The following is a 24,557-nucleotide window of genomic DNA, read 5'->3' as shown; positions in this document are numbered from 1 at the left end:
GGCGAGGCCGCGCCGCGCTGCGCTCCGCTCCCATTGGCTGCGCGCGCCTTTGTGTGGCGGCAGCTGCGGCCCCAGCGCCTTTGAATGTCGAGAGGGGCCGGGAAGGGAGCCTTTCCATGGGCCATCTGTCTCCCCGCCAGCCGCCGCCCCACCGCCGCCCGCGCCCCGCGCTCCGCCTCCCGCCCCGGCGGCTCCCGCAGCCCCGCCGCCGCCCGCGCCCGCGCCCCGGAGCCGCGCCACAAAGGGCCCGCGCGCAGCCGCCGCCGCCGCCGCCGCCGCCGCCGCCGCGCGAGGAGCCAGGATGGTCCTGGTCCACGTCGGCTATCTCGTGCTTCCAGTGTTTGGCTCTGTGCGAAACAGAGGTATCGCTTTTTCCTTTCGGGGTCCGCTTCGGAGCGTGGATCGCCGCAGGCAGCGGGGCGGGGGCGGGCGCCGCGGGCGGCCGGGGGCTCAGGGCACACCCGCGGGGACGCAGGGCGAGCGGTGGCTTCTCCCCTCTCCCTTTTGGGGGACCCCCAGTGTGGGGGTGGCCGCCCTCGTGGGAGCTTTTGTAGTGAAGTTAGGGTTTGGCGAATTTGGGTCCCTCCCTCCCCAGCCCCATTTTTTATTCTTTGCGGCGGACGCGGTTCCCCCAAATCACAGCCCCTTCCCTAATACCTAGCCCTGTATGATCGAAAGAAGGCGAGAGGTACATGACTGTGTGCGTGTGTGTGTGTGTGTGTGTGCAAGCATACTTGGTTTTCTGGTGTGTGTGTGTGTGTGTGTGTGTGTGTGTGTGTGTGTTGAGGCATATATGTTTTTGTGTTGTGTTTGTATTTCTTTATCTCTTTGGTCATTGATACCGAAGGCTGGTTAGCTGGGATCTGGCATCTGCCCTATCCCGTGCCCCAGCCCCCACCCTCTGGTGGGCACTTGCATGATTTCCCGTCCCGTCCCATCCTATTCTCCCCTGTAACCCTTTTTTGCATCTCCCTTGTGCTATCCCCCCCAACCCCCACCATTGTCTTTGTATGACAGTTGCATTTATGGGTTCAGTATGCTTGGGTGTGTGTGTGTATGTGAGTGTGTGTGTAAGTGTGTGCGCGCTTAGGAGTCAGACGTGCCCTGCCGTGCACCCCTGGTCCCGGCCGGAGCGGGGTGCCCGGCCCTTGGGTGTCGCGCTGTGTGTGAGGATGAGGTGGAAAGCTGCCTCCACGCCAGGCCTTTGCCCCGGGCGGGCGTTGACAAAGCAGCAGGCCGGCGCCGGCTTTGTTTTTAACTGTGATATATGGGGTGTGTTTGCACGGTCCCCTTCCCCACATCCCCTTTCCCTTACATTCTGCTCCAACAATAGCTTGGTTTCCCCCTCTTCTCCCCCCCCCCTACATTTCTTCCATTTTCTTTTAATCAAAAATTCCCACCTCCCAAAGCAAATCCGGATGCATTTATATTCATTTTTTTTTTTTTTCTTTTTGTATTCTGCCTCTGGACTCACATTTCTCTTCTTGGAAATGTTTCTGCTACCCTCTCCCACTCCAAGTCTGCTTAAATCCCTGCTGGCTAAGGCCCTCCCTCCTCCCCCCTTCCTCACGCACAGAATGATGTCTTCCCTTTGCGACCAGGGCCGCTCCACCAAGTCAGAGCAGGGGGTGGGGTCGCGGGGCCAGCGCTTTAGTGCGCCCCAGGGGCCCGATTGGGCAAGAAAATGAAAGCCCAGCCCTCTTTCTTCCAGCCCAGCTGTCCCCAGCCCCACGCCTCTCCCCAGAACCTAAAAGGCAAGGTTGGCCCCCTTAGGCCTGTTTGAACCGCAGTTTTTTTGTGTGATGATAGAATGATGACATTCTGCATTTATCAAATCTTTTTTTTTCTTCATTGTGTAGCTCAGTGAATGGTCAACTCGCTGCTGTGTGCGCTGTGACCCTTCTGCCTCCGCATTTAGCTGTATTGTGACACCCCTCTTAACCATCTCCTGTCTCCATCTGAGGAAGGCATTGCTATTTAAGCGGCAGTATCCCTATCTCAGGCCGGTGGAGGGGGTGTGGGGTGGGTGTGTGAGGAATAGGAGTGGGGCGGGGGCTGGGCGAGATCTCCCTTGAAATGCCAACCCCCTCCCCCAACACACAATTATGTCTTATTACTTGGCATTTCCTCTTAAAGCGGGTGTGGAACATTACACTAGGCAGAAATTCAAAAATGATTAAGAAGGATGTTGAGCCTGAAAGTATAATTATCCTGATTAAATCATTATCATCCTCATTAATACCACGGATCTCTAAATACCATTGCAGGATGCCGATTTTACGTTTTGAAATTCAAATTGCTCAGCTGCCTTTAAATTTTATTTTTAATACACCCCCCCCCCAAAAAAAACCCCAACAAAACAAATTCTGCCCATCAGTCAAAGTTTACTTTCATGGCAAACACGCCCACAGGAAATTCAAGGGCTGAGGGTGAGTGGGGCTGTGGGTAAAATTTAGCACCATGAGATAAGAATTCATGACCTTTTGATAGAGGATACTAATGCTTAACCCAACAAGGTCCTACACCACAATCTTCTTGTAAAACTATTAGATAGCTTGCCAGCTTAAGTCTGTTCTTTTTAGTTTCCATTGTAGTAGTGTAGGATGTAGGCCATTTCAGAATAGATGTAGAGAAATAACCATTTTTGTATCTTCATCTTGTTTAGCTGAGTACATTGCACTGTAAATCCCTGTTAAGTGGATTCCTTTTGCCTTGGCTTGGAGGCTGTAGCACCCCATTTCCCGCTTATCTGGGTGGCCATCAGCTAGCTTCTTGGCAACACCCAGGAATAAGTGAAGAGATTACATTTAGTCGGAGGCCAAAAATAATGAGTGTATCTATACATCTCTGAAAATCTTTGATGAAATGGCAGTTGCTTCCACTCCATAGCCTCTGAAAATTTGGTGCAGCAAGGTCCCTGGCTTAAGGGGGAGCCGGGGCCGTGGTGTCTTAATTGTTTAATTGTACAATGTCAAGAGCATCTTTGGACATCCGCCCTGGCCCTCAGAGCTGCCCCTTTAACAGCCGGCTCCCTTCTGCTGCCTCACCAGCCAGACCTGCTTGAAAACTGAAACAAAACAGCGGCAATAATGAAAGAATAAGGCCCCTACTTCGAGGGCCCTTCCAAAATAAAGTCCCAAGTGGCTGCCCCAGATTGCCATTTGGCAATCTGAAAAGAAAGAGGAAAAAAAAAAAAAAACAAACCACAAAACAAAATGAAGAAGAAAAAAGAATCCCCAGCAAAATGGTTTTCCATTAAACAGGGATAGCGTGTTCTGCTGTGCTGAATTACTTCTTGTTCTTATTTTGTGGGTAATTTTTTCTGTATCAAATATCCTTTTGGTTGTGTATCTTTTTCACCTTTTCTTGTACTAAAACTAAAGCATGATCTGTATTTTTTTACATCCCCCAGTTGACAATGTACAGCGCTCGGTTAGAGATGTCACCCTGCTGAAACGTACTGTGGTCGTGTAGCCCCGGCCATCTGCTCATTGTACGCTGCTTTTGTTCTGTTGCCCTTCCGAAGCATGGTGGGCCCAGCCTTTTTTTTTTTTGTATCGTGTGCATGATGACATTGTTACACACAGAATCCACTAATACTAATATACAATCTCTCAATAAAGAACTAGTTTTCCTATATTAACCTAGTGTGCTTTTTCTCTTGCTGTTTTCCCATTTATTGTCGTATCCTGCTGTTTAGATTTTTTCCCTTGCTTTTCTATCCCCACCCTCACCCACCCACCACTCCCACCTCCCATTGTAAGATTCGAGTGAATGCCTTGTTTTTTTCCTTTCCTTTCTTTTTTTCTTTCTTATTTATTTATTTATTTTTGTGGTACAGATCTAGTCCGTATCTTTTTACAGTAGACACCTGGGGCCATGGGAAGGGTCAGCTGCCCTACCACACCAAAACGCTCAACTGCATAGGGACCCTGTCTTTGGCCACCTGTGTACCTAATAGCCTGCACATTTCATCATAGTTTCTAAGTTACATGGCACTCAGTTTGTGATGCTGGGGAAGAGGGAGGGGTATAACACTTAGGTTGAGAAAAGGGATACTGTTCTTAACTAGCAATCTTGTAGCATTTCAGACTCGCCTGAAAAACCCATTTTTGGTTGTGTTTGAACTTTTCCTTTTACTGTCTCATTGATTTACTGTCCTTATAAATCATGCTGGGGGTAACATGTTACATGCAGTTGAAACCATGGTCTAGAATTTTAAAGTACCCTCTTCTATGTGCATCTTTAAATTCTTGAGACCTGCAGTGTAAGTTTTGCATTGAGATCCTGCATAAGGAAGATGTTGGCAACAGAAACCAACCCAGACCACCCCCACATTTATCCCAGGGTCAGCAGCCTGACCTGTTACCGTAGAAATAAGAGGGTCTGTGTCCTCTGTAGGCTGTAAGCCAGTTAAAGCTGATTATAGCCTGGTTCCCTGACAGCTGCCTCATCTGTGGCCCTACTGCCTCTCTTGAGAAAGAAAGCCCGATCTCTTGCCATTGTCGCTCTGTGTGTGTGTGTGTGTGTGGGCGCGCGCATGTGTGTAGGAGGTGGGATGCGGATCAGGAGGGAAACTTACCCCAAATTGAATTGGAAGAAAAGCCCTTAACGTGTATCTTTTTTCCATAATTACATTTGAGAAGCCAGTGGAGAGGTATTTTTCCCCCAGAGTGGAACCCAAATTCAAGCATTTGTCAATTACACCTATTCAATTTCAGCCCAGAAGAAGTCTTGCTAAATGAAGCATTTTAGACACCCAGGAAATCAGTTCATTAAAGAAATTCACGGTTTCTACAAAGGGTCATCATTTTGGAGCCGCTCTTCCTTGGGCTGTACCTCCTCCTTCCTTCTCTGGGCTGTCTCCTGGGGTCCCTCTGCCCCTCTGCTGGCATTCCTTCCCCATGGAGGTGCACCCTGCCTGACCACAGTGCTTCCTTGCCTTCTTTGTGGCTTGGTAGGACTCTCCTCTCCTCCCATTACTGCCCTTTCTGCTCTGGGCCTTTGTTCTCATGCTCTCCCCAGCCTGGGTGGGAAAGCTGAGCTGATTTACTGTGACACATGGACACACATGGAAGTTCCCAGCAGAGGCTCATGCTGTAGTTGGTACAAGAAGAGTATGCAGGCCTTCAAGGATTTTTTTTTTCTTTTTTTGCTTCTCCTCCTCCTTCCTTTTCTTCTTTTATTTTGGTTTACATGAAACTTTTAATTTTGTTCCTAGCTTGAGAAAGCAAAATCAACCATTCCCCAACCCATCCTCAACAATGGTAAAAGTACCCTAAATCAGGTGATGACCCTCATTTTTGTCCTAGAGAGCAGTGGCTTTTATTAGATTGATGTTAACCAACCCTAAGATTCTATTTCTCTAGATTATGTGTGTCAGAATTCATTGAACAATACATTGCAAGGATGGTCTCATAACCTAGTAATAATATAGAAAGCTAGTGGGGTTAGCGGGAAGTCATGCTTTAGCAATTGATCAAATGCATACTCTATTTTCACCCAGATTGTCAGAAGAAACACATTCAGATGAAGAAGCCTTTTCCCCTGACTGGATGATCCAATCATTACAAAGCCATTGTACTTTACATCTACTCTCTCAACCATCTGACACATATCCGTTTTAATAACTTTTGACTCCAGGATTTTGGAAAAGCCATCTGTTACTTAGATCCTACAGCACAGACTTTGTAATGAGATGAAACACAGATCTTGTTTACCAGTCTTCTTTTCAAACAAAAGAACTCTTTTGAAACTAGCATCAGATAAGGACCACTTAATTGATGAGTTTTCTTAAATAATAGTTACCTATAAACCAGCAAATACAATTCATCACTCAAGACTAGGGGAAAACCTTCAAGAGTCTCGATGCTCTAAGATGCAGGTGACAGAGACCTGGGTCCTCTTTTCTTCACTTTACAGTTTGCTCTCCTCCTGTCTCATCCTTTCCCCCCACATCTCTCCCATCTTTAAATAAGCAGCCTAAAGTGTCCCATTGAAAAACTTACTCATTTCCTGGTTTCCTGAGTGAGGGAAGCAGCAGCTCTGAGCTGGACCCAAGTGCAGTGTGAAACCCCTTTCCTGGCCAGGAGACACACACCCTTGACTCCAATTCAGAGTATGACTCTGGATCTCTCAATCCTACCTGACTACTGTTTGCACAAATGTGCCAGACATTTTTGCCTTTGTTTTCCTATGGATCTAAATAGCTCTTTAAAAATTCCTGGCTTAACACTGTATGAATGTGAATGAGTTTTTATTAGTTTCCGGTACGGCTTGGCCACGGATGAGCCAATATATTTCCAAGAGAGTTGGGGGGAGAGTAATGGGGAGAGCTTGCTTTGGGGAGAATCAGATTTTCTGGATGCTTTGAGAACTAAAAGCAAATGTTCATAACCCTGAAGCACAGCCGCTTGCAATGCCTGTGCCTTCATGTACTCAGTCATTCATTCATCCACTTACCTGTTTGTTCATTTAGTTATTGAGCGTTTATTGAATACCTACTTGGGACCAAGCTAAGGGGGATACTAAAGCAATGTAGGACCTGAGTGTCTGCCCTCCTGAGGTTTATGCTGAGGCTGGGAGATGAATGCTTAGGAAACGAGATGCTGTCTCAGATGTTCTGTGATGGCAGAACATACTGACTGGGCAAAGTGGGAAGAGCCTGAAGCAGTCCCGGGGTTGAGTCCTAGCTCAGTCTTGACCTGGAAGGGTGAACTTAGACCTCTGCTCTGAGCATCCTCTAAACAGTGACCACCATCATACCCGATAGGGTGTGTCTAGACTATTCAAAGTCACCTGGCACACAGCAGGTGCCTAGGCTCCGCTAGATGGTTGCCCCTCCATCCCCCATAACTGGAGGCATTTATTCGTGAGGGATCAAATAAAGTCTCAGAGCTGACCTTGCTGAGGAAGTGGAGTTAAGATGTGCCTCAAAGGGTCGTATAAATACAGGAGGGAGGAAGAGGAAGAAGGGCTGCAGGTTGGGATAGGGTAGAAGTGAGACTTTGGCTAAGGCCAAGAGGCTCCGCTGATTTGGCAAGACCAGGATGTGCCTATGAGGAAGGGTGTGTGTGTATGCACATGTATGCGTGTGTGCATGTGTATAAGGGTGTGTGTGCAGGTCTGTCACCTTGCATGGCCATAGGAGGCCCTGGGGTCATTGTACTGCTTCTCCCTAGTGCACAGCTCCAGGGGTTAAGCAGCACGTGGTCTGGAGAATGTGGGAGGAAAGTCTGGAAGATATTTTGAAGCCAGTTTTTGAAGGCCTCAGGAAGCTTCAGCAGAGTTTGAACTTGCTCCTTTAGCCATTGGGAGCTCTTTGGGGAGAGTGGTATTTCGACAACTCATTCTGGCAGCTGATGACAGAGGGGTGAGCCAAGGGGCCGAGGCCGGGGAGGAGGCCATGGCAGGCTTCCAGGGGTGATGGAAGCCTAAACCAAAGGTCTGGGGGATGGGAAGGACAGTTCCCACAAGGGGCCTTACCATAAGAGGAAGTGAGCAGAACTGAGCCTGGGTGAAGTGGCTGGGAGTGTGTACGGCCATGAAGACAAACTGGGAGATGGGAGCAGTAGTTTCAGGGAGAGCTGAGTTCAGTGAGTTTGAGATGCCAAGAGTGACAGAGGAAAGGGGACTGTGACAGTGTCCTGTGGTTTAAGACTTCTGTACCCAGCGCGGTTAGGAAATTCACTTCAATAAAAATTCCTCATGTTTACATGGCAACTCCTCAAAACCCTCTCTCTGCAGTCTTGAAATCCCCTTCTTCGGTTATATGCACGCATCTTTAGTCAGTAGGCCATTCTCTCCATAGCCTCCCTTACGACACAGACCCCTGGGGAGCTGTGCCCCGCTGTGCCCTGATGTCTCAGTTTGAATGGTTTTCATCAAACTTCACCGTTTTTGAGAAGAGAGACTCCAAGGCAGGCAAGTGCCAGGATTCTTGCCTCCACACGTTTGCGGAAAGGTTGACTTTACTTACCCACGTGAGGAGGAAGAGCTTGGTGTTTCAACAACTTCTATCTGTGTTCTATCATGGAAGTAGTGGAATGACATTTTGGAAGGTTTAGAAAATAGACCAAAGGGAAAAGAAATCTTTTGGATGTCCACCCCCTCCGATCATGTTAGTGAAATTCCTTCCACGTGTTCGTGCACACATACGTGTATATATTGCGGAGAGCTGTAAACACAGTAACATACACTCCTGCATTCTCCATTTTTTTACGTCACATGTCACAAGCCTTTTCATGCTTTCCTATGTTGTCCCCATGAGCATCACTTTTAATGGCTGCGCAATATTCCCCTCGAATGGTGGCTCTGCCCTTGGGCTGGTGGAGTCCAACGCACTCACAGGGCACTGGGTTGAGGGCTGCTGTGAGCCACATGGGAGGAGAGGTCAGCGGATGGGTCTGACAGCTCCAAAGCCTCTCTGCTCACCATCGGCCTCTTCCATCAACAGGTCCAAATAGGTGGAGAGGAGGGCGGGTAAGAGAGGGCTTGGAAGCAGGAAGGTTTGCATAAACTTCTGAGATCTGGGTGCTGGTCTTTTTTTCTGCCACAAACTCCTGTGATCATGAGCAGGTCAGCTTCCCCCGCTGGGCCTCAGTTGGCCGGTCAGTCAAATGGGGATGATAGGTCCATCGTGTCTGTCTCACGGGGAAGGACTTGCCACAGAAAGTGACGCAAATGAAACAAAACGAGAAGTCAGCCAAAGGCCAGGGTAGCGGCACTGACTGGCATTCCCTAGTGGTGGTCCTCAGACAGGAGGGACAGTGCAGTGGGGACAGCCCGGACGCGGGGTCCTGCTCCGCCAATTAGCGAGGGTGTGACCTGTGGGTCACGTCCGACTGCTCGGTGCCCTCTTTGCTGTCTGCTACTGGAGATGATTGGCCGAATGGCCCCTTCCTGCCTTCAAAAACTGGGATTTCCCCCAGATGAGAATCAGTTGCATCACTCTTTGCCTTTCCTTAGTGCCACCTTCCTAGGCCACTTCCGCTGGCCGGCTCTCCGCGCCGCGGGACGGCAGCCAGGGGTCCGCCGAGGCCCTGAACGCCGACCCGACGCGGGCCGAGCTCAGGGTGGGGCGGCTTGCCGGCGCAGCGGCCCTGGTTCGGCCTCAGAGCGGCCTCAGAGCGGGAAGTTCCCGTGCTTTCCTAAGGCATCCTTTCCTTGAAACCTCCCCCCCCCCCCCCCCCCCCCGGGGAGCCAGCGCGGGCAGGGGAGACAGCGCTCGGGAAGTCACCCAGTGGGTGGCCTGGCCCGTCGGGGCTCAGCGCTCCCCCAGGTAGCCGCGGTGCGGCGGGGACAGGAAGTGGCGGCTGCTGACTCAGCACCACCCTGCCACGTGGAGAGGGGGTGGAGGAGAGGCTGGGAGGAAGCGAGCACTGGGCCAACACCTGTCTCAAGGAAGGGCAGGAAGCTCTGGAACAGCTGCTGCTCGCAGTCTGGGGCTGAGAGTGGGAGGGAAGGGGGCGGAGGCGCGCTCGAGTCTGCCCCTCCCCCACAGCCAGTGTCGCCGCGGCTCTGCTCCCCTAGCTGCCGGGGCCTCCGTGCCACCCCCTCCCCGTGTTCCCCAGGCACCCGCCTCCTGGAGCAGTTGCTCCCGTCCCCAAACTCTGTGGGCAGGAATGGATGAATGCCTCCCCCCAGGACTGGAGATCCTGGTAGCGTTCCTTAAGCCGGAGGGTGGAGCTCCCCGGACTGGTGGGGGGGGAGGGGGGCATTCCCTGCAGGCGAGCTGGAATGGACTGGCCGAGAAAGAGCGGCTGGCCTGTCCAGGCCTCCACCTCCACCTAGGAGGCATGGTCCTCGTGACCAGAGTTGAGAAATCCAACCCTGGGGAAGGTGAGACATGATGAGGGGAAGGCTTGGGTCCACAGGGATGTCCCCTTCTACGGGGCTCCATGCACTACCGGTCACCCCTGGCTTGGGAGCCTGTGTGTCCAGGTGAGGGAGACAAAAGAGGTAGCTGGACAGAGCCTCGGCCTTGATTTAGTTGGAACTCACTGGAGCTGCTCTTGGACACCAGGTTGGGTAGACTGTGGCACAGGTGCAAGTCCGGCCTGAGCCGGGAGCTCAGCGGCTGGTCTGGGTGGAAGCTGGGCTTGGGAGGCAGTGCCTCCTGGACTCCTTTCTGCTGAGGGGATAGATACTGAGGCTGCGGCAGGCAGGGGTGCCCGGGAGGCAGGGCTGGAGCCGAGCCAGAGGGGAAGGGCAGAGGGGAAGGACAGGAAGAGGCAGCCGTGGGGAGGGGGGAGGGGAAGAGAGGTCGCAGGTGGCGAAGGGAACAACAGCCAACCAGCCCTCACCTGGGCAGGTGAACTGGGAGAGTGACGGAGAAGGTGGAGAAGGACCCCAGACAGGAACCTGTGCTGCATTTTCGCATTCTATCCCCACTTCATCCTGAAGGGTCCTTGACCAGTCCGAGCTCCCCCCCAGGAGACAGGTGGAGGAAAGAAGGAGCACGACATGAAGGATGGGAAGGAGGAAGTTAGAGACATGTTGTCACAGTCCCCCCTGCTCTTCAGCAGGTGGCACTCACCGTCTCCCGCAGTACTCACTAAGTCTTTTCGGAGTCCCTCTTGTGCTCACCATGGCCGGGTGGTCCAGACCTGCCCTCTAGGAACATCCAGACTAGCGGGGAGTTGGGAGAGGTGTGCAAGGGACAGACCGCAGAAGCCGTGACTCCGGGCCAAACACGGCCCTTCCATGCCCCATGCCATGGAAACATAGCGTGGTTTCCAGTTTTACTACCAAATCTGGGGAAAAAGAGGTTTTTATATTAAACTAGACAAGGAGCTCTTAAGTCATCAATTGCAAAGGTTGCGTGAACTTTTGAGTGAAAATAGAAGACTTGGATGACACATTTCATGTGGGCAGGTCAGACTGTACCCCCATGGCTGGGGAGCTCGTTGTTTTACATTGACATTGGGGTGCTCCCGGGGAAGAGTATGAGGGGTGCTGGGTGAAGCAAGTTCTCGTCACAGAACCGGAATCCCAAGCCTGCCCAGTGGCTGGAGTTGCAAAGCCAGCTCCCGAGCGCCCCAGTCAGGATCGGGACCCGGGTGTCCTGATTCTGAGGGGCCAATGTTCTTCCTGATCTTGATTCAAGGCCAGTTGGAAGCGGCCTGAGCTCCAGGAGCCCTCACAGGGGTGGTCGAGTGAAGCTCTGTCAGGGGCACAACTGGGTGAGGCTGAAGACAGTGTGGGGTTTAGGCAGAGAGAGAGAAGGATGGTATTTCAATATGGTGCCTCATCTGCCGTATTGCCTCCGAAGTCTGGAGAGCCAGGGCGAGGACTGGGAGCGAGGGTCTGAGTGGGGGAGGCCGGGAGGTGGAGACGAATCCCAGGAAGAAGCAAGGGAGGGAGGCTTTCCTGTGGGGGGTGTCTAGCAGGGCTTCCCCCAGGACTCTCATTTTTACTATAGTAAAATACATACAGTGGCTCCCCCTTACCTCTGCAGTTTTGATTTCCACGGTGTCAGTTACCCACCACCAGCTATAGTCCAGAAACAGATGATCCTCTTTCTGACACATCATCAGAAGGTCAGTAGCAGCCTAACCTACGTCACAGTTGCCTGGTCGTCCCCCCCCACAATCATGGACGCATTTTGTCACCACACGTCATCATGGGCAGGCTGAGTACAGGACAGTGAGATGTTCCGAGAGGAAGACCACGTCCACATAACTTTTATTTGTACGGCGTATCGTACAGCATATTGGTACAATTGTTGCAATTTATTATTAGTTATTGATAATCTCTTCCTGTGCTTTATTTATAAATTACATTTATTGCAGGTAGGTGTGTATAGGAAAAAAACATAGTATATACGGGGGTTTGGTGCTGTCTCTGGTGTCAGGCATCCACTGTGGGTCTTGGAACATATTTCCTGTGGATAAGGGGGAGCTGCCGGATAGCATAAAATTTGCTGTTTTCACCACTTTAAGGTGTGCAGTTCATGGGCATGGGGTATATTCACAGTGCTGTGCCACCATCACCATTTCCTATTTTTAAAACTTGTGGATGACCCCAAACAGAAACTAAGGGCCCCCTTGACCTTGAGGCCTGCTCCTGGGCAGGGCACGGCTGTGCCTGCTGGGTCTCCTTGAGGACCACTGGGGGAGACTAAGTGGTAGCAGGAAGTACACAGATTTTGGCATCGGGAAATCTCGGGTTCAATTCTTGGCTTTGGCACCTACTAGCCAGGTACTTTGCGTCCCTCTGAGCCTTCTCTCTTCATAACAAAAAATGGAGGTAATTGTTATTGGTACCAGCGTCAGGGGACAGCGAGGATGAAGGAATTACATATCAGATACAAGGCACCTTGGAGGTGCTTAGTAAAACATGGTCATTCCCAGCTCCTGCTGCCTCCTCTGAACACGCATCCTGTTTGTTTGGGCCTGGAACCCTGGGACAGTCTAGGGGCAGACCAGAAGGGGCTGGACACGTTCCCGTGTCATTGCATACGCAGTTCATGAGAACCTAGGGTGCTGGGGAGACCCCCGAGCACCCCGGAAGTGGGTGGAAAACCCAGACTGGGCGACACAGAGGGTGAAGCCGATGGTGATGCTGGCTAGAAATGGAGCCTGGAGGCAACTGGTCAGGGTTGGCACACGGGATGGGGAGAGGTCGCTGAGGCCTGGAGAAGTCAGGAGGGCCTCCCGGAAGAGGCAGAGCTGGAGCTGTTCCCCAGGAGGGAGAGAGATCTGCCCTTTGCTGCCTGGGGGAGCTGTGAGGTCAGCCTGCCTCCCACGCCCCCTCCCACTAGGCCCACATCTGATCCAAGAGGTGAATGTTCAGAGTCCTGTGGCTGTCATCCTTGTCTGAGTTTTCTTTTTCTTTTCTGGAGCATTGGGCCCTCTCATTTCATTGTCATCCCACCCATTCCAGCCCCGCTCTCCCTGCTCTCTCCCCTGCCCCACCCCCAGCCATCTTCCCTATAACTCTCTGCCTCCTCTCCCACCCCCTGCCTGAGCGCTCCAGTGGGTCAGCGTGCCGTCCCTCGGGAGACCCTGTGGAGGGCGAGGCTGCCCTAGGGGAGCTGGGGCTTTCGTGACCTCCCTCTGGAGCAGGTACCCCCCTCGGGGCATTGGTTCTGTTCTCTGCAGCATGGGGTCCTCATCCTGACGTGCCAGGCTGCGTGGGGTGTAAATGGGCCCCCCGTGATGCCCGGCACAGAGTATGGGGCTATTTTTGTTCCATGTGGCTGTCCACTAGGGACGTGCCACACACAGAATCCCCTGCCTGCTTCTAGGAGGCACTTTGAATTTGGTAAGGGGAACAAAGGCGAGGAGCCAAGACTTCTTGGAGCCAAAGTGCCCTCATCGGTAAAATGGGAACAATCCTGGTAAGCCCATGCCCCACTCCCACTGGCCCCCCTTATCATGAGGCTCAGATCTGATGGTCGTTTTGTGCAGCTCATCTGACAGGTGTGCACTGAGCAGCCCTGGCCCAGGCGTTGTCCCGGGCACTGGAGACACAAGGGTAACAACGACAACAGGAGCACTATAGCATATGCTCACGGGGTACTTGTCCGTGCCAGCCGCTTTCCTAAGCGACTTACCCTAAACAGACTCTGTGTGGTGGGAAACAGGTACGTGAGCAGTCAGAAGTGAGGGCCCAGGTACGTACCGGGTGCTCTGTCAGCCTGCGCGGGGACGTCCCGGGGAAGGCAGTGCCCGGGGGAGCTGGTGCGGAGCTGAGTCTTGGAGCGTGCGTGGGCTTGACCAGGGGATTGGGCCGGGGCAACATCTCGCAGGCAGAGGGGCTGCAGGGGCACCGGGCGGGCTGAGAAGCAGAATGCTGCCCATGGGGCCTGGAGGTGAGGCTGATGTCCTGTGGGGCAGCCGGGGCTTTGTCACTCCTAGTTGTCAGCACAGCAGTGTTGCCCGTCCATCAGCGTGGCTGCTGGTTGACTGGCTTGTGTCAAGAACGAAGTGCACACGCCCTACCCAGAGATGGCATGTTCTGAGCCTCGGGCTGAGGGCGGGACCCAGAGCACTGCCCTCGAAGGCCTAGGAAACAAGGTTGACATCTCGACAGACCCCCTCCCCCCCCCAGCCCAGGAAGCAATGAGGGGACGGGATACCCTCCCCCCACCTTCCAAGGGTTATCATGGCTGACTGCTGGGAGGAGGGGGAGGAGGCCAGACGAGGGCAAGATGAGGGGGACGTGGTATCCAGGAGTCTTGGAGGACATGGGCCTTGAGCTGACTGACCCTTGAACTAGGGCCCCGGGGCAGCATTTTTCACCCAAACACTAGGACCCCTTGAGCTGTTAAATGTTGTTTCTGCAGAAAAGTTACATGTTCCGCCATTTGGGAAAATGCTGCACGCGACACCCCTGTCATGGAGGTCCCCATTCATGTGAGCACACTGAAGGTTCTGGTAGCTTGCACAGTACTGAATGCCCTTTGGTTCTGCTTCAGTAGCACTTCCCCATAGTCTCTGACCACAGAACTGTGTGTGTGTATGGTGAGTCCTAAAACATCCCTTGAACTTGGCGCACGGAGACCGTTTGGGAAATGGCAGCCTGGGAGCTGGGTCATCTACCTCAAGGCTGGCCCAAAGCAGCTCCTTATGTGAGGGGAAGTAGAGGCTAAGAAAGGCCATGAAAGGTGGCCCATCGGTTGGTGACTGCCTGTCTCGAAGTTCCCCCCCTCACCCCTCCAGCCCAGTCTTCCTCCCAGGAGGGCCATCTTTACCTGCTGAAGAGAAGACTCTAAGATCAGGAGGTCAGTGGTGAGCAGGTCACCCCCTCCCAGCGACACCCTTGCTGGCCAGCCTGGGGGAGCTCCAGCCAGGGAGCGGAGGAGACCCTGGAGGGAGCTCTCGGCCCCTGGAGGGATGGGCCTTGTACAAAGCCCTGCTCTGCTTAAGACTTTCCTCCCACCTTTTATATTTATGACCTTGTCCAGATGCCACGGGGTGGGCTTTCTCCCTACCCAGCTGGGAGCCCCCATGCCCCTGTGCCCATAGCTATATTTGACACACTGCACATGGTCCACGCAGCTCTTGATATTCACCTAATAATGCACCCAGGTGCTCAACCCCAGCACGCACGCACACACTCAACCCCACATGGTCCCCGTGTAATACACATTCGTACACGATCCACACGCAGTCAGAATGTCAGCACATACACTCATTCTCACTCGTTAACACCTGTACGGGATCGGAATGTGTGGTACACACATTCACAGATGCAAATAAATGCACACCTATGCACTTGCAGCCACGCACACGCGTGCACACAGGTATACCAGTGACACCTCCTCACCTCGCAACATACAAGCTTAAATGTCTCCAGATGGGGACCTCCTTCTCCTTCTTGTCACTGACATGCCACCTGTGCCCGATGAGGCCCCCATCTCACCATCACTGAAGTCACACAGTTAAAATTCCAACAAACAGATGGAGACCTTCAGCCAGGCTAAAGCCACGAGGCCTGAGCGTCTCCATATCCCCTGGTCAGGCTGGCCAAGGTAAGGGGCCCACACCTGCCTCAGAGCCGGGGCCTGTGGCATCCCGTTGTTCCCATCCTCAGGACTCTGCTTTCTCCACGGGGCCTTGCTGAGGCCCAGGAGGGGCAGTGGCTGTGTGGGCTAATGCGGGAGGCACAGCTGATTTGCTATGGTATCCACTATAGCCGCCTGGTGATGGATAAAACAAACATCGACAGCCCCTTTTGGATGTCAAGTGGCCTGGAGGGCTTCATGGAAGAGGTGGGTCTCGAGCTGGGGTGAAGGATGAGGACCATGTCAGCAGGAGGTGAGAGAGGGGAGGACGTGGAGGCGGGGAAGTCACACGAAGGGCATGGGGAGCAGTGAGCATGGCTGGTGGCCCCCTAACCCAGAGAGCCCCAGTGATGATTGTGGGAACAGTTTGAGCAGAGACGGGAGAAGAAGCAGTGGGGCCAGGAAGCAGTCAGTAGCCCTGCTCTGCTGGGGTTTCCTCCTGCTGCCCAGGAGACTCCTCATTCAGTGCTCAGCTTCTGCACCCAGGTGGTTGGGGGAATTAAAGAGACCATGCAGTATTAATGTTGCTGCCTTGTTTTATAAAGTGTCCTAACAAGCCAGTAAGCCAGGCACACTCAGTCTTATTTACAGCTGCTATTATTTCTCTGACATGGAGATTAATTTGATGATAGCCATTTATAAGCTCTTCTATCATCAGATGGGCCCATTACCTGGGAGGAGAGGAGGGCTGGATTTAATTTGTGAACAGTGCGCTGGGTTTTCCTGCTCCGGAGTGTGTGTGGGAGTCACAGTCATAAATCATGGAAGGGAACAGCAGCGCTGACTGAGACTGGAGGCCGGGGAGCTCCCCGAGCCGGTGGAGTGCGGGAGGGAAAGGGATGTCCTGGCGGGTGTGCAGGTCCGCAGGCCCAGCAAGCTGGGTGGGGAAGCCCAACCACCTGTGTGGGAGAGAGACACTGGGGATCGCCCAGCCAAGGAGCTTCAAACTCAAGTCTACACCAAGTAAGAATCATCTGGAAGCTTATTAGAATGCAGATTGCCCTAGCCTAGGGGCAGGGTTTGGGACTTGCCCCAGTCTGGAAAAGGGTCTGGAGTGTTCTCCGAGGAGGCCTGCCTGGTGCATTGTTGCCTGTGGACAGGCCACGCTAGTCCCCCTGCTCCAAACAGTGGCTTCCCTTCCCTGGATTTCTGAAGAAGAAAAGGACAGGAGAAGGGCTGGCCAAGAATGAGGTTGTGTCTTGAGCAAAATGGTCAAGTTTGCAAAGGCTGTCTCTTTGCATCTTTGGAGGCTCCCAGCACTGCGGACCCTCAGCTGGCTGTGGGAGCCTCCGGCCTGGCGGGAGAGAAGCATTAGTCCCGGAATGTTGTCCCACTGGGGGCTTTATAGGCACCCCCTGCCGATCATCCCATGTTGCTCTTGGGTTAGCTTTTATTAAAGCCAACTGAACAATCAGAAAACTGAGGTGTTGCAAGCAGTGGTTTTGAATGTCATGACCTAGAAACTGAGGCCTGGGTTTAAAGGCAACTTGGACGTTGATGTCCTTTCCAGGACCGGTGGCAGTATCCCCAGCCTGGAGGCAGGGCCCAGCCCTGAATCAGCGCACGCACACTGACACCGCAGCACTCAGCAGGGAGTAAGACAGCTGCGTGTGTTGGGGTAGGGGTCTGTAGGAACTCGAGCTATTCGAGGAGTCCTCATGGCTCATGGACCTACGCAGCCTTCCTCCAAGAGCTGCGTCTGTTTTCCTGGGGGCCTCTAGAACAGAATGCAGTGGATCTTTCTCCACGGGTGGCCCGGCAGACACTATTACAGGTCAGTGGGGGAGATGGGTTGTGGAGGAGGAGGGCCTACCTGACTCACACACGGAACTCCATCGTGTCCTGATGGATGGCAGTGGCCCGTGGGTGGTGAGCTTGCTCCTGGCATTTCCCCTTGCATTTCCTGGGCCTGTCCCCAGGATGGCTGCTTCGTGTCCCCTGCCTCCCAGGCCTTGGCCTTTCCTGCCCTGCCACCGGCTCTTGGCAGCTTTTGCGGGGCTCTGCTGGAGACTTCTGACGGTTCTTCAGGCCAAACACCCCCATTTCCTTCTCCTTGGGTGCCTCTGGTCCCATCCAGGACGCTTGCCTTGATGAGCCCCAGCTGGTTAAAGCCCATAAAATGGGAAGGCAGCCAGTATGGACTCCAGCAGATGTCTTCCCCTAGTCGAGAATCCACACTTCTGTTAATGCAGCCTGATTTTGCACCAGATGTTCTGAGCACACAGCACCCTTGTATTGAGCTTAATTCAGGTGGACCAGAACCCTCAAACTGCCAACACCTGCTACGGAGGCTCTTCTGCCTTAGCTTATTTGAACTGGTTTATTTGGTAGGGTGTGAGTTTGGCTCTGGTGACAGAGACACAAAGTAAAGGTGGCTCAAAGGGGCTACCAGCTCTCTGGCACAGCCTGGAGTTAGTGTTCCTGGCCAGGCCTGGTAGGTGGGTACTCGATGTCAAGCATCAGATACCTCCTCTCTTGCTGCTGCACCCCTCCCTAGGGCGTGGCCCCTTTCTGCGTGGTCCAGAGTGGTTTCACCCCCATGTCCACTTTCCAAGGAGTGGGATGGAGGAAGGAAAGAAAGGGTAGAAGGAGCATGACACAAGCTGCTGTCACCCAGTCATATCCCTTTGGGCAGAACTGGCCCACATGACCTCGTGTGGCTGCAAAGGAGGCTGGGAAATGTGGTCTTCATTCTGGAAGGCCATGTGCTAGCGAAATCCGGGAGTTCTGTTACCACAGAAGGAGAGAATGGATATTGGCAGAGAAGTCAGCTCTGCCTCTGTTGGTTCTCCGACCCGTACACCGGGCCTTACACTGACGACCTGTGTGTGTACTTTTCCATTTAGCGTTATGGTGGGTGGGCTAGCATGCCTTCTGTGGCTTCCCCACTAGGCAAGGACAAAGCCCCAAGGTGGGAAGGGGGAAGCCACCCTCCAAGCTGGTATCAAACCCTGTGCTGTATTGATGGGATGTGCTCATTCATCTAGTTGCAGATTCTCCTTGTTGTCCTGGTGACTAGCTCTCATTTGGCATCTTGTCCCCGAGAATACAGTAAGATGTTGGAGTGGAGACTGAGATGATGGTCGTGCAGTGCCCGGCCCGGGGCGTGTGTACAGTAGACCCTCAATAAACGCTGTGCGTCCTTGGGCAAGGCACTTAACCTCTCGGGGCTTCTGTTTACTCATCTGAGAAATGGGGATATAATCATGGCCGGCCCCTGGGTGGCTGGGGGGATTCAGTGAGAGTCCACAGGGAGCACCATGTAGTGGCTGGCGCAGGGGGTGGAAGCTACCACAGAGGCAGGCTGGCCTGGGGGTCCGGAGAGCAGGCTCTGGGTCAGGCTGCCGGGTGAGAGTGAGGCTCTAACCTCTCGAGAAGTCGTGTGAGTGAAATGGGATCCAGTGAGATTTCAGTACAGGTGCCTGGTAAGCAGTGGGTGTTCAATGAATACTAGTTTGCTCCCTATGCCTACCTCACTGCCACTGGTGGGGGACCCTGGATGCCAATCCCTGGATCCCTCCCCCTCCCCCGGTAGACACTCCGTGGAGACAAGAAGGGGGGCGGGGCGGGTCTCTGAGAATCAGAGCAGAAGTGATGGGGCCAAGGAGCTGCTGGTGAGGAGAAGACTGGGGTTGTGGTGCCTTAGACCAGTGTCATGCCCACTGTCCCCCGTTTCTGCCTCAGATCCTCTGCTGGGGGAAATGAGATGTGCCTCCAGGAACAGTAACTAGACACAGACTTCCCATTTTGAGGGCTGGGGGCATGGTTCCCTGGGCTCCTGGTGGTGGCCTGGCTGTGACAGAAGATTCTGTCTTCCTGTCCACCAAGACTCAGCTCTCTGGGTTCTTACTGGAAGCCTGGAATAGCAGGGCAGGAGGGGACTCAGAGATATCCAGCTCATTACCCCCACCCCTCATTTTACAGGAAACAGAGCCCAGAGAGAGGAAAGGGCTTGGCCAAGGACCCTCAGCCATGGTGAAGACCCAGACCCACCTCTCAGTCTCCATTCTTGCTCCTGACCTGGGAGGGCCGGAGCCACAAGCCTCTGTGCCCCCTCCCCCACTCCTCTTTCCTCTCCTCTGCCTTCTGCCCGCAGTTAGGAATTAGTCCGTTTCTTCCCATGGTGCAGTCACCTGTCTGGGGAAGGCCCAGGGAGGGGCAAGCACATTAGCAGAGGCACTGTAGGGAGGGGGGCAGGGGACAATCTCTTGGGGAAGCAGCTGTGATGGGGAGGGGGCATTGCAGTGTCAGGGGCTGGGGGCCGGGGCCTGGCCGCCAGCTCCGAGGCTCACCTGTGTGTGCCAAAGGGCAAGAGCGGGCACCGTCGGACTTGCCTGTTGGGGTCAGGGTGGAGATTCATCGACACAGGTTTGTAAACCGTGAGGGGCCATTCAGATTCGAGGGCTTCTGTCCATTTAGGCTGTAAAGATGAGGTTCCTCGGGCACAGGGCCCAGGAAGGGAAGAAGCATGGTAAGGATGCGTGGGCACCGAGATCTAACTGTGCTATTGGTAAGCTGGGGAAATGAGAGAAGTCTTTACAAGAGTGTCCGTAGTTGGTCAGAATGCTTGCAGGGTCTCTGCCTGACACTTCCGGGTTTTCACAGAACATTCCACTGTTCAGCCATCAGTAAGCTTCCGAGCTGTACACATTTCCGCAGTTCACATCTCCGAAACTGGAGGGCACCTGTGAAGTGCCCGTGCGTTCTAGTTTAATTGCCCTTAAAAAATCTTTTAGTGGTTGATAAAGGATGGTTCACTGTGCAATCGATGGCCTCTTAGAACTGATAAAACTCGGCAGCTTTTTTATGCTCCCCATGCACAAAGCTTTGGGGGCCACAAATAAGTCTGTAAAACCCTCAGAGACAAAAACATCAGTGCCAAGTTTGTGATTCATAATATCTAGGTTTCTTTTGCAATAGGGACTATCCTCCTTCATCTTGTTTTTAACATTTCACGAGAACCCAAGGACTCAGGACGATGAACACATTGGGGAGGGCCAGAAGTGGGCGAATCGGGAGACAAAATTCCTGGGACCCCTCTGATGGGGACCAGCTTTGTTACCATTTTGGGGGGGCCTTGGGCTCTTTGCTGGTCCAAAGGGAGGAGCATCCTCTTTCTGCCTTACTCTTCAGGGGCTGGTGAGGACCCACAGGGCATACTTGCTGTCTAAATAGCTTTGCAAAGGACAGACGTGCCCCAGAGCTAGGAAAAATGCGAACTTCCTTGACTTTCCCTCTTTCCCCAAACCAGCTGTCTAAGCCCCCTTCCTGTGCCTGTCAGAGAACCGCCAATCTCCTAGATGGTCAGATGACCCTTCTGGGGTGCTGACCCCTCCTGTTCCCATTCCTCCCCCAGTCACTGTCTCCCAGTGCCCTGTGATGTCCCTTTCCGAGCCTCTGCCATCCCTGAATTCAGTGCCTGCCTGGCTTTCTGGCAGCTCCCTTCTCTCCACCCCTTGTGAACTCAGCTGCCCCCTCAGGACCGTCCCTAAATCCAGCTGTGCACACGTGAGCCAAAGCCTTGCACGGTCCCACTATGCTTGCAGGGCCCCAGCACCGAGAGACCCAGTATGGCCCCAGCATGTGGGGGATCTGATGGGCATGGATGATGGTGATGATAAGGATGGTGATGTTGAAGATGATGAAGACGAGGATGATGAAGAGGCTCTGTGGCAGGAGGAGGCACGGCCATATGACGGGGCTGCTGGTTCAAGGCCATGGGGCCACTCGTTGGCAGAGTTCCCATGGCACTCAGCCCAAGGCCAGTATGAGGTTGACTCAGGACAGGTCCAAACTGCCACCATTCCTCCCTCATTCCCCCCTTGATTTATTCGTGAAATATTTATGAAGTCCCTACTCTGTGCCAGGAACTTGTGGAAACTGGAAAAAATATTGCCTTGTCTTTCCTTCCTTCCTTCCTTCCTTCCTTCCTTCCTTCCTTCCTTCCTTCCATTCAATCATTCACTCGTTCCCAAATGTTGATTGGGCGGCCAGCCCCGTTCCGGGTGTGTTCCAGGCCGTGAGGATGCAGCGGTGAGTCAGAACCTTCCCCCCTGACTTCACGGAGCTTACGCTCTAGTGGGGGCTGGCAGACAGCAACTAAGTAAGCAGGTAAAAGCAGGAAGGTGTCAGGGGCTAGGTGGAAGAGAAAGCAGATGGAAGGTGGCAGGAACTAGGCGGTGGAGTAGCTCGGGGCACGGGGACAGTGATGCTGGGGCCGGGGTGCTTTCTGTCCACGCTTGCTAGGGAAAAGCTCTGCGGTCAGTGCGGTTCTACCAGAGGCCTGGCTTGAGGGTCGTGCGAGAGGGGCCCAGCGGCTCTGAGGGGTTCGATCTCACCTCCCTTGTGAGTGCGGCTGAGTATGGCTGCTTCCTGCCTCCCCAGCGGGCTGGAGCATCCTCCTTCCCAGGCGCTCTGAGCACTGCCTCGCTCAGTCTTCATACTAACTCTGCGAGGGGGGGTGGTTAGAGACCGTCATTATCCCTGGTTTACAGATGGGGAAGCTGAGGCACAGAGAGGTGGCCAGAGTGCACATAGCTTGTAGAGGCTGAGCTGGGCTTCAGATGCAGGCAGGGGACCCCAGAGTCTGAGTGGTCACCACTCTGCTACACTGCTCTTGAATGTCTCTGCCGTACCCCTGCATCCCGTGGGTTCTCTGAGTTCCGGAGCCAGACAGACAGCTGGCTCTGCCATCCTCCCCACTCAGGGCAGGAGTGCCGACTGGTTGGTGTAGCACCCAACACGGCATTCAGAGTCTCTCAGTGCATGGCTCCCTGTCCCCTCTTACATGTGAGGAAACTGAGGCCCAGAGAGGCAAAGTGACTTGCTTGGAGCCACCTTCTAATTAATGACCCAGTAGGTTCAGAGAGTCTCCTCTCCCTCCTCCTCTTTGCCGGATTTCTTTCCGGGAGCTTCAGGGCTAGTGCAGGGCCATGGAAGGGGGAGTCTGGGAGGAGGCAGGAGCACAGTGGGTCCATCTGTCTTCTCAGGACCATCTCTGAGCACAAGGCAGGTGTGTGTGTGCATGTGTGCACGTGAGTGTGTGTGCCTGTATGCATGTGCACATGGAAGGCGTATTCCCACCAAAGTCCCACTAAGGACCCCCATGAGTCAAGCCCAGACATAGGCCGTTGAAAACTGAGTGGTGCCCGGAGTCTCAAACACCCCTTCCAGGGCCCTGTCTCCCCAGGCCCTTCTTGATGGCGGTATTGGCTGTTCCTTTCATGGTGTCACCTCTTGTCCCCTAGCTCACTGCCTCCAGTTGAGATCATGGTCAAATCTGGTGAGCATAGGTTTTATACTCAGGGGAAACTGAGACCCTAAAGACGGGGAGGCTTCCTCCAGAGCCAGATGGAGCCCTGGTTGGGAAGACAGAATTCTGTGCCTTTGAGCTGTGGAGCTGACTTCAGGTGGGGACAACTGGCTTTGTCCAGTTCTCATACATGTCATTAGGGTTACCTGGGGAGCTTGCCAAAATCCATATTTCCAGGCCCCGCAGCAGAGCTACCTTTCTGAGGGGGGAATCTGTATTTTTATGTATATGTGAATTTTATTTTTTAAATTTTATTTATTTTAAATGTTTATTTATGTTTGAGAGTGAGAGAGCACAAGCAGGGGAGGGACAGAGAGAGAGAGGGAGACACAGAATCCAAAGCAGGCTCCAGGCTCTGAGTTGTCAGCATAGAGCTGGAGGTGAGGCTCGAACCCACAAACCGTGAAATCATGACCTAAGCCAAATTCAGACGCTTAACCAACTGAGCCACCCAGGTGTCCCATGTATATGTGAATTTCAAATGCAAATGAGTTGTTTTGTTAATAAAGAAAAAAGTTCAAGGGACACCTGGGTGGCTCAGTTGGGCTCATGATCTGTTTCACGGGTTTGAGTCCTGCATTGGGCTCTGTGCTGGCAGCTTGGAGCTTGCTTGGGATTTTCTCTCTCTCTCTCTCTCTCTCTCTCTCTGACCTTACCCCACTTGCACTGTCTCTGTCTCTCTCAAGATAAATAAATTAATTAAAAGAAAGAAACTTTAAAAAAAGAAGAAGAAAGTGCAAAAAATGTGAGTGAAATGTAAGTGAAAAATGTAAGCCAAAAAATGTAAGTGAAAAATGTGCAAAAAAATGTAAGCAGTATGGAAGACTCATTGCTGAACAGCAGGTTTCTTTCCTGCCTCACAGACCTCTCCCCAGAGCTGACAATTGTTATTACCCATTCTTTTTTAAAAACATTTTTTAATGTTTATTTATTTTTGAGACAGAGACAGAGTGTGAGCAGGGGGAGGGGCAGAGAGAGAGGGAGACACAGAATCCAAAGCAGGCTCCAGGCTCTGAGCTGTCAGCACAGAGCCCGATGCAGGGCTCAAACTCATGAACTATGAGATCGTGACCCAAGCCAGAGTCAGATGCTTAACCAACTGAGCCTCCCCTTTTTAAAACAATTTTTAACATTTATTTTTATTTTTGAGAGAGAGACAAATGTGAGTGGGGGAGGGGCAGAGAGAGGGAGACTGAGAATCCAAAGCAGGCTCAGAGCCATGAGCTGTCAGCACAGAGCCCAACGTGGGGGCTCAAACTCATGAACCATGAGATCATGACCTGAACCAAATCAGACACTTACCCGACTATGCCACCCAGGTGCCTCTGTTAATACTCATTCTTGATTAAGTAGCAAGTGCTGCACCTGACGTGGCACATCCTGTGTTGAACAGAACCCTTGGGTCCCTGCCCTCCTGGAGTGCATAGTCTAGTTGAGGTGACTGGGAGAAACAAATGGCCCACAAATGTTCACGTTATCGTGAGACCTGACAAGAGTCGGGAGGAACAGAACAGGGTGTCGGGAGGGAGAACGGCAGGGATGACCTCACTTTGGGAGGCTGAGCTGGGGGAGGTGGTGGTGCATGGGTGAGGGTTCCCTGGTTTCCTGTCCAGGATGCCAGGTGGTTTTCGTGGAACCCTCAGTTTCCACTCCCTTCTTCTTCTTCTTCTTCTTCTTCTTCTTCTTCTTCTTCTTCTTCTCCTTCTCCTTCTCCTTCTCCTTCTCCTTCTCCTT

At 53.1% G+C, this 24,557-nt stretch overlaps 1 long non-coding RNA gene across 1 annotated transcript; it reads left to right on the top strand.

Annotated features, from left to right (window-relative positions):
- Positions 1-274: 274 nt before the first annotated feature.
- LOC116738400 lies at positions 275-3,643 on the top strand. The gene is made up of 2 exons (XR_004344294.1): positions 275-362; positions 1,860-3,643. It is a non-coding gene; the product is annotated as an uncharacterized LOC116738400 (long non-coding RNA).
- Positions 3,644-24,557: the final 20,914 nt, after the last annotated feature.

Source organism: Lynx canadensis, chromosome D3 (genome assembly GCF_007474595.2).
Source record: "Lynx canadensis isolate LIC74 chromosome D3, mLynCan4.pri.v2, whole genome shotgun sequence".
In the NCBI taxonomy this organism is placed as follows: Eukaryota; Metazoa; Chordata; class Mammalia; order Carnivora; family Felidae; genus Lynx; species Lynx canadensis.
This window is presented reverse-complemented; position numbering and strand designations above follow the sequence as displayed.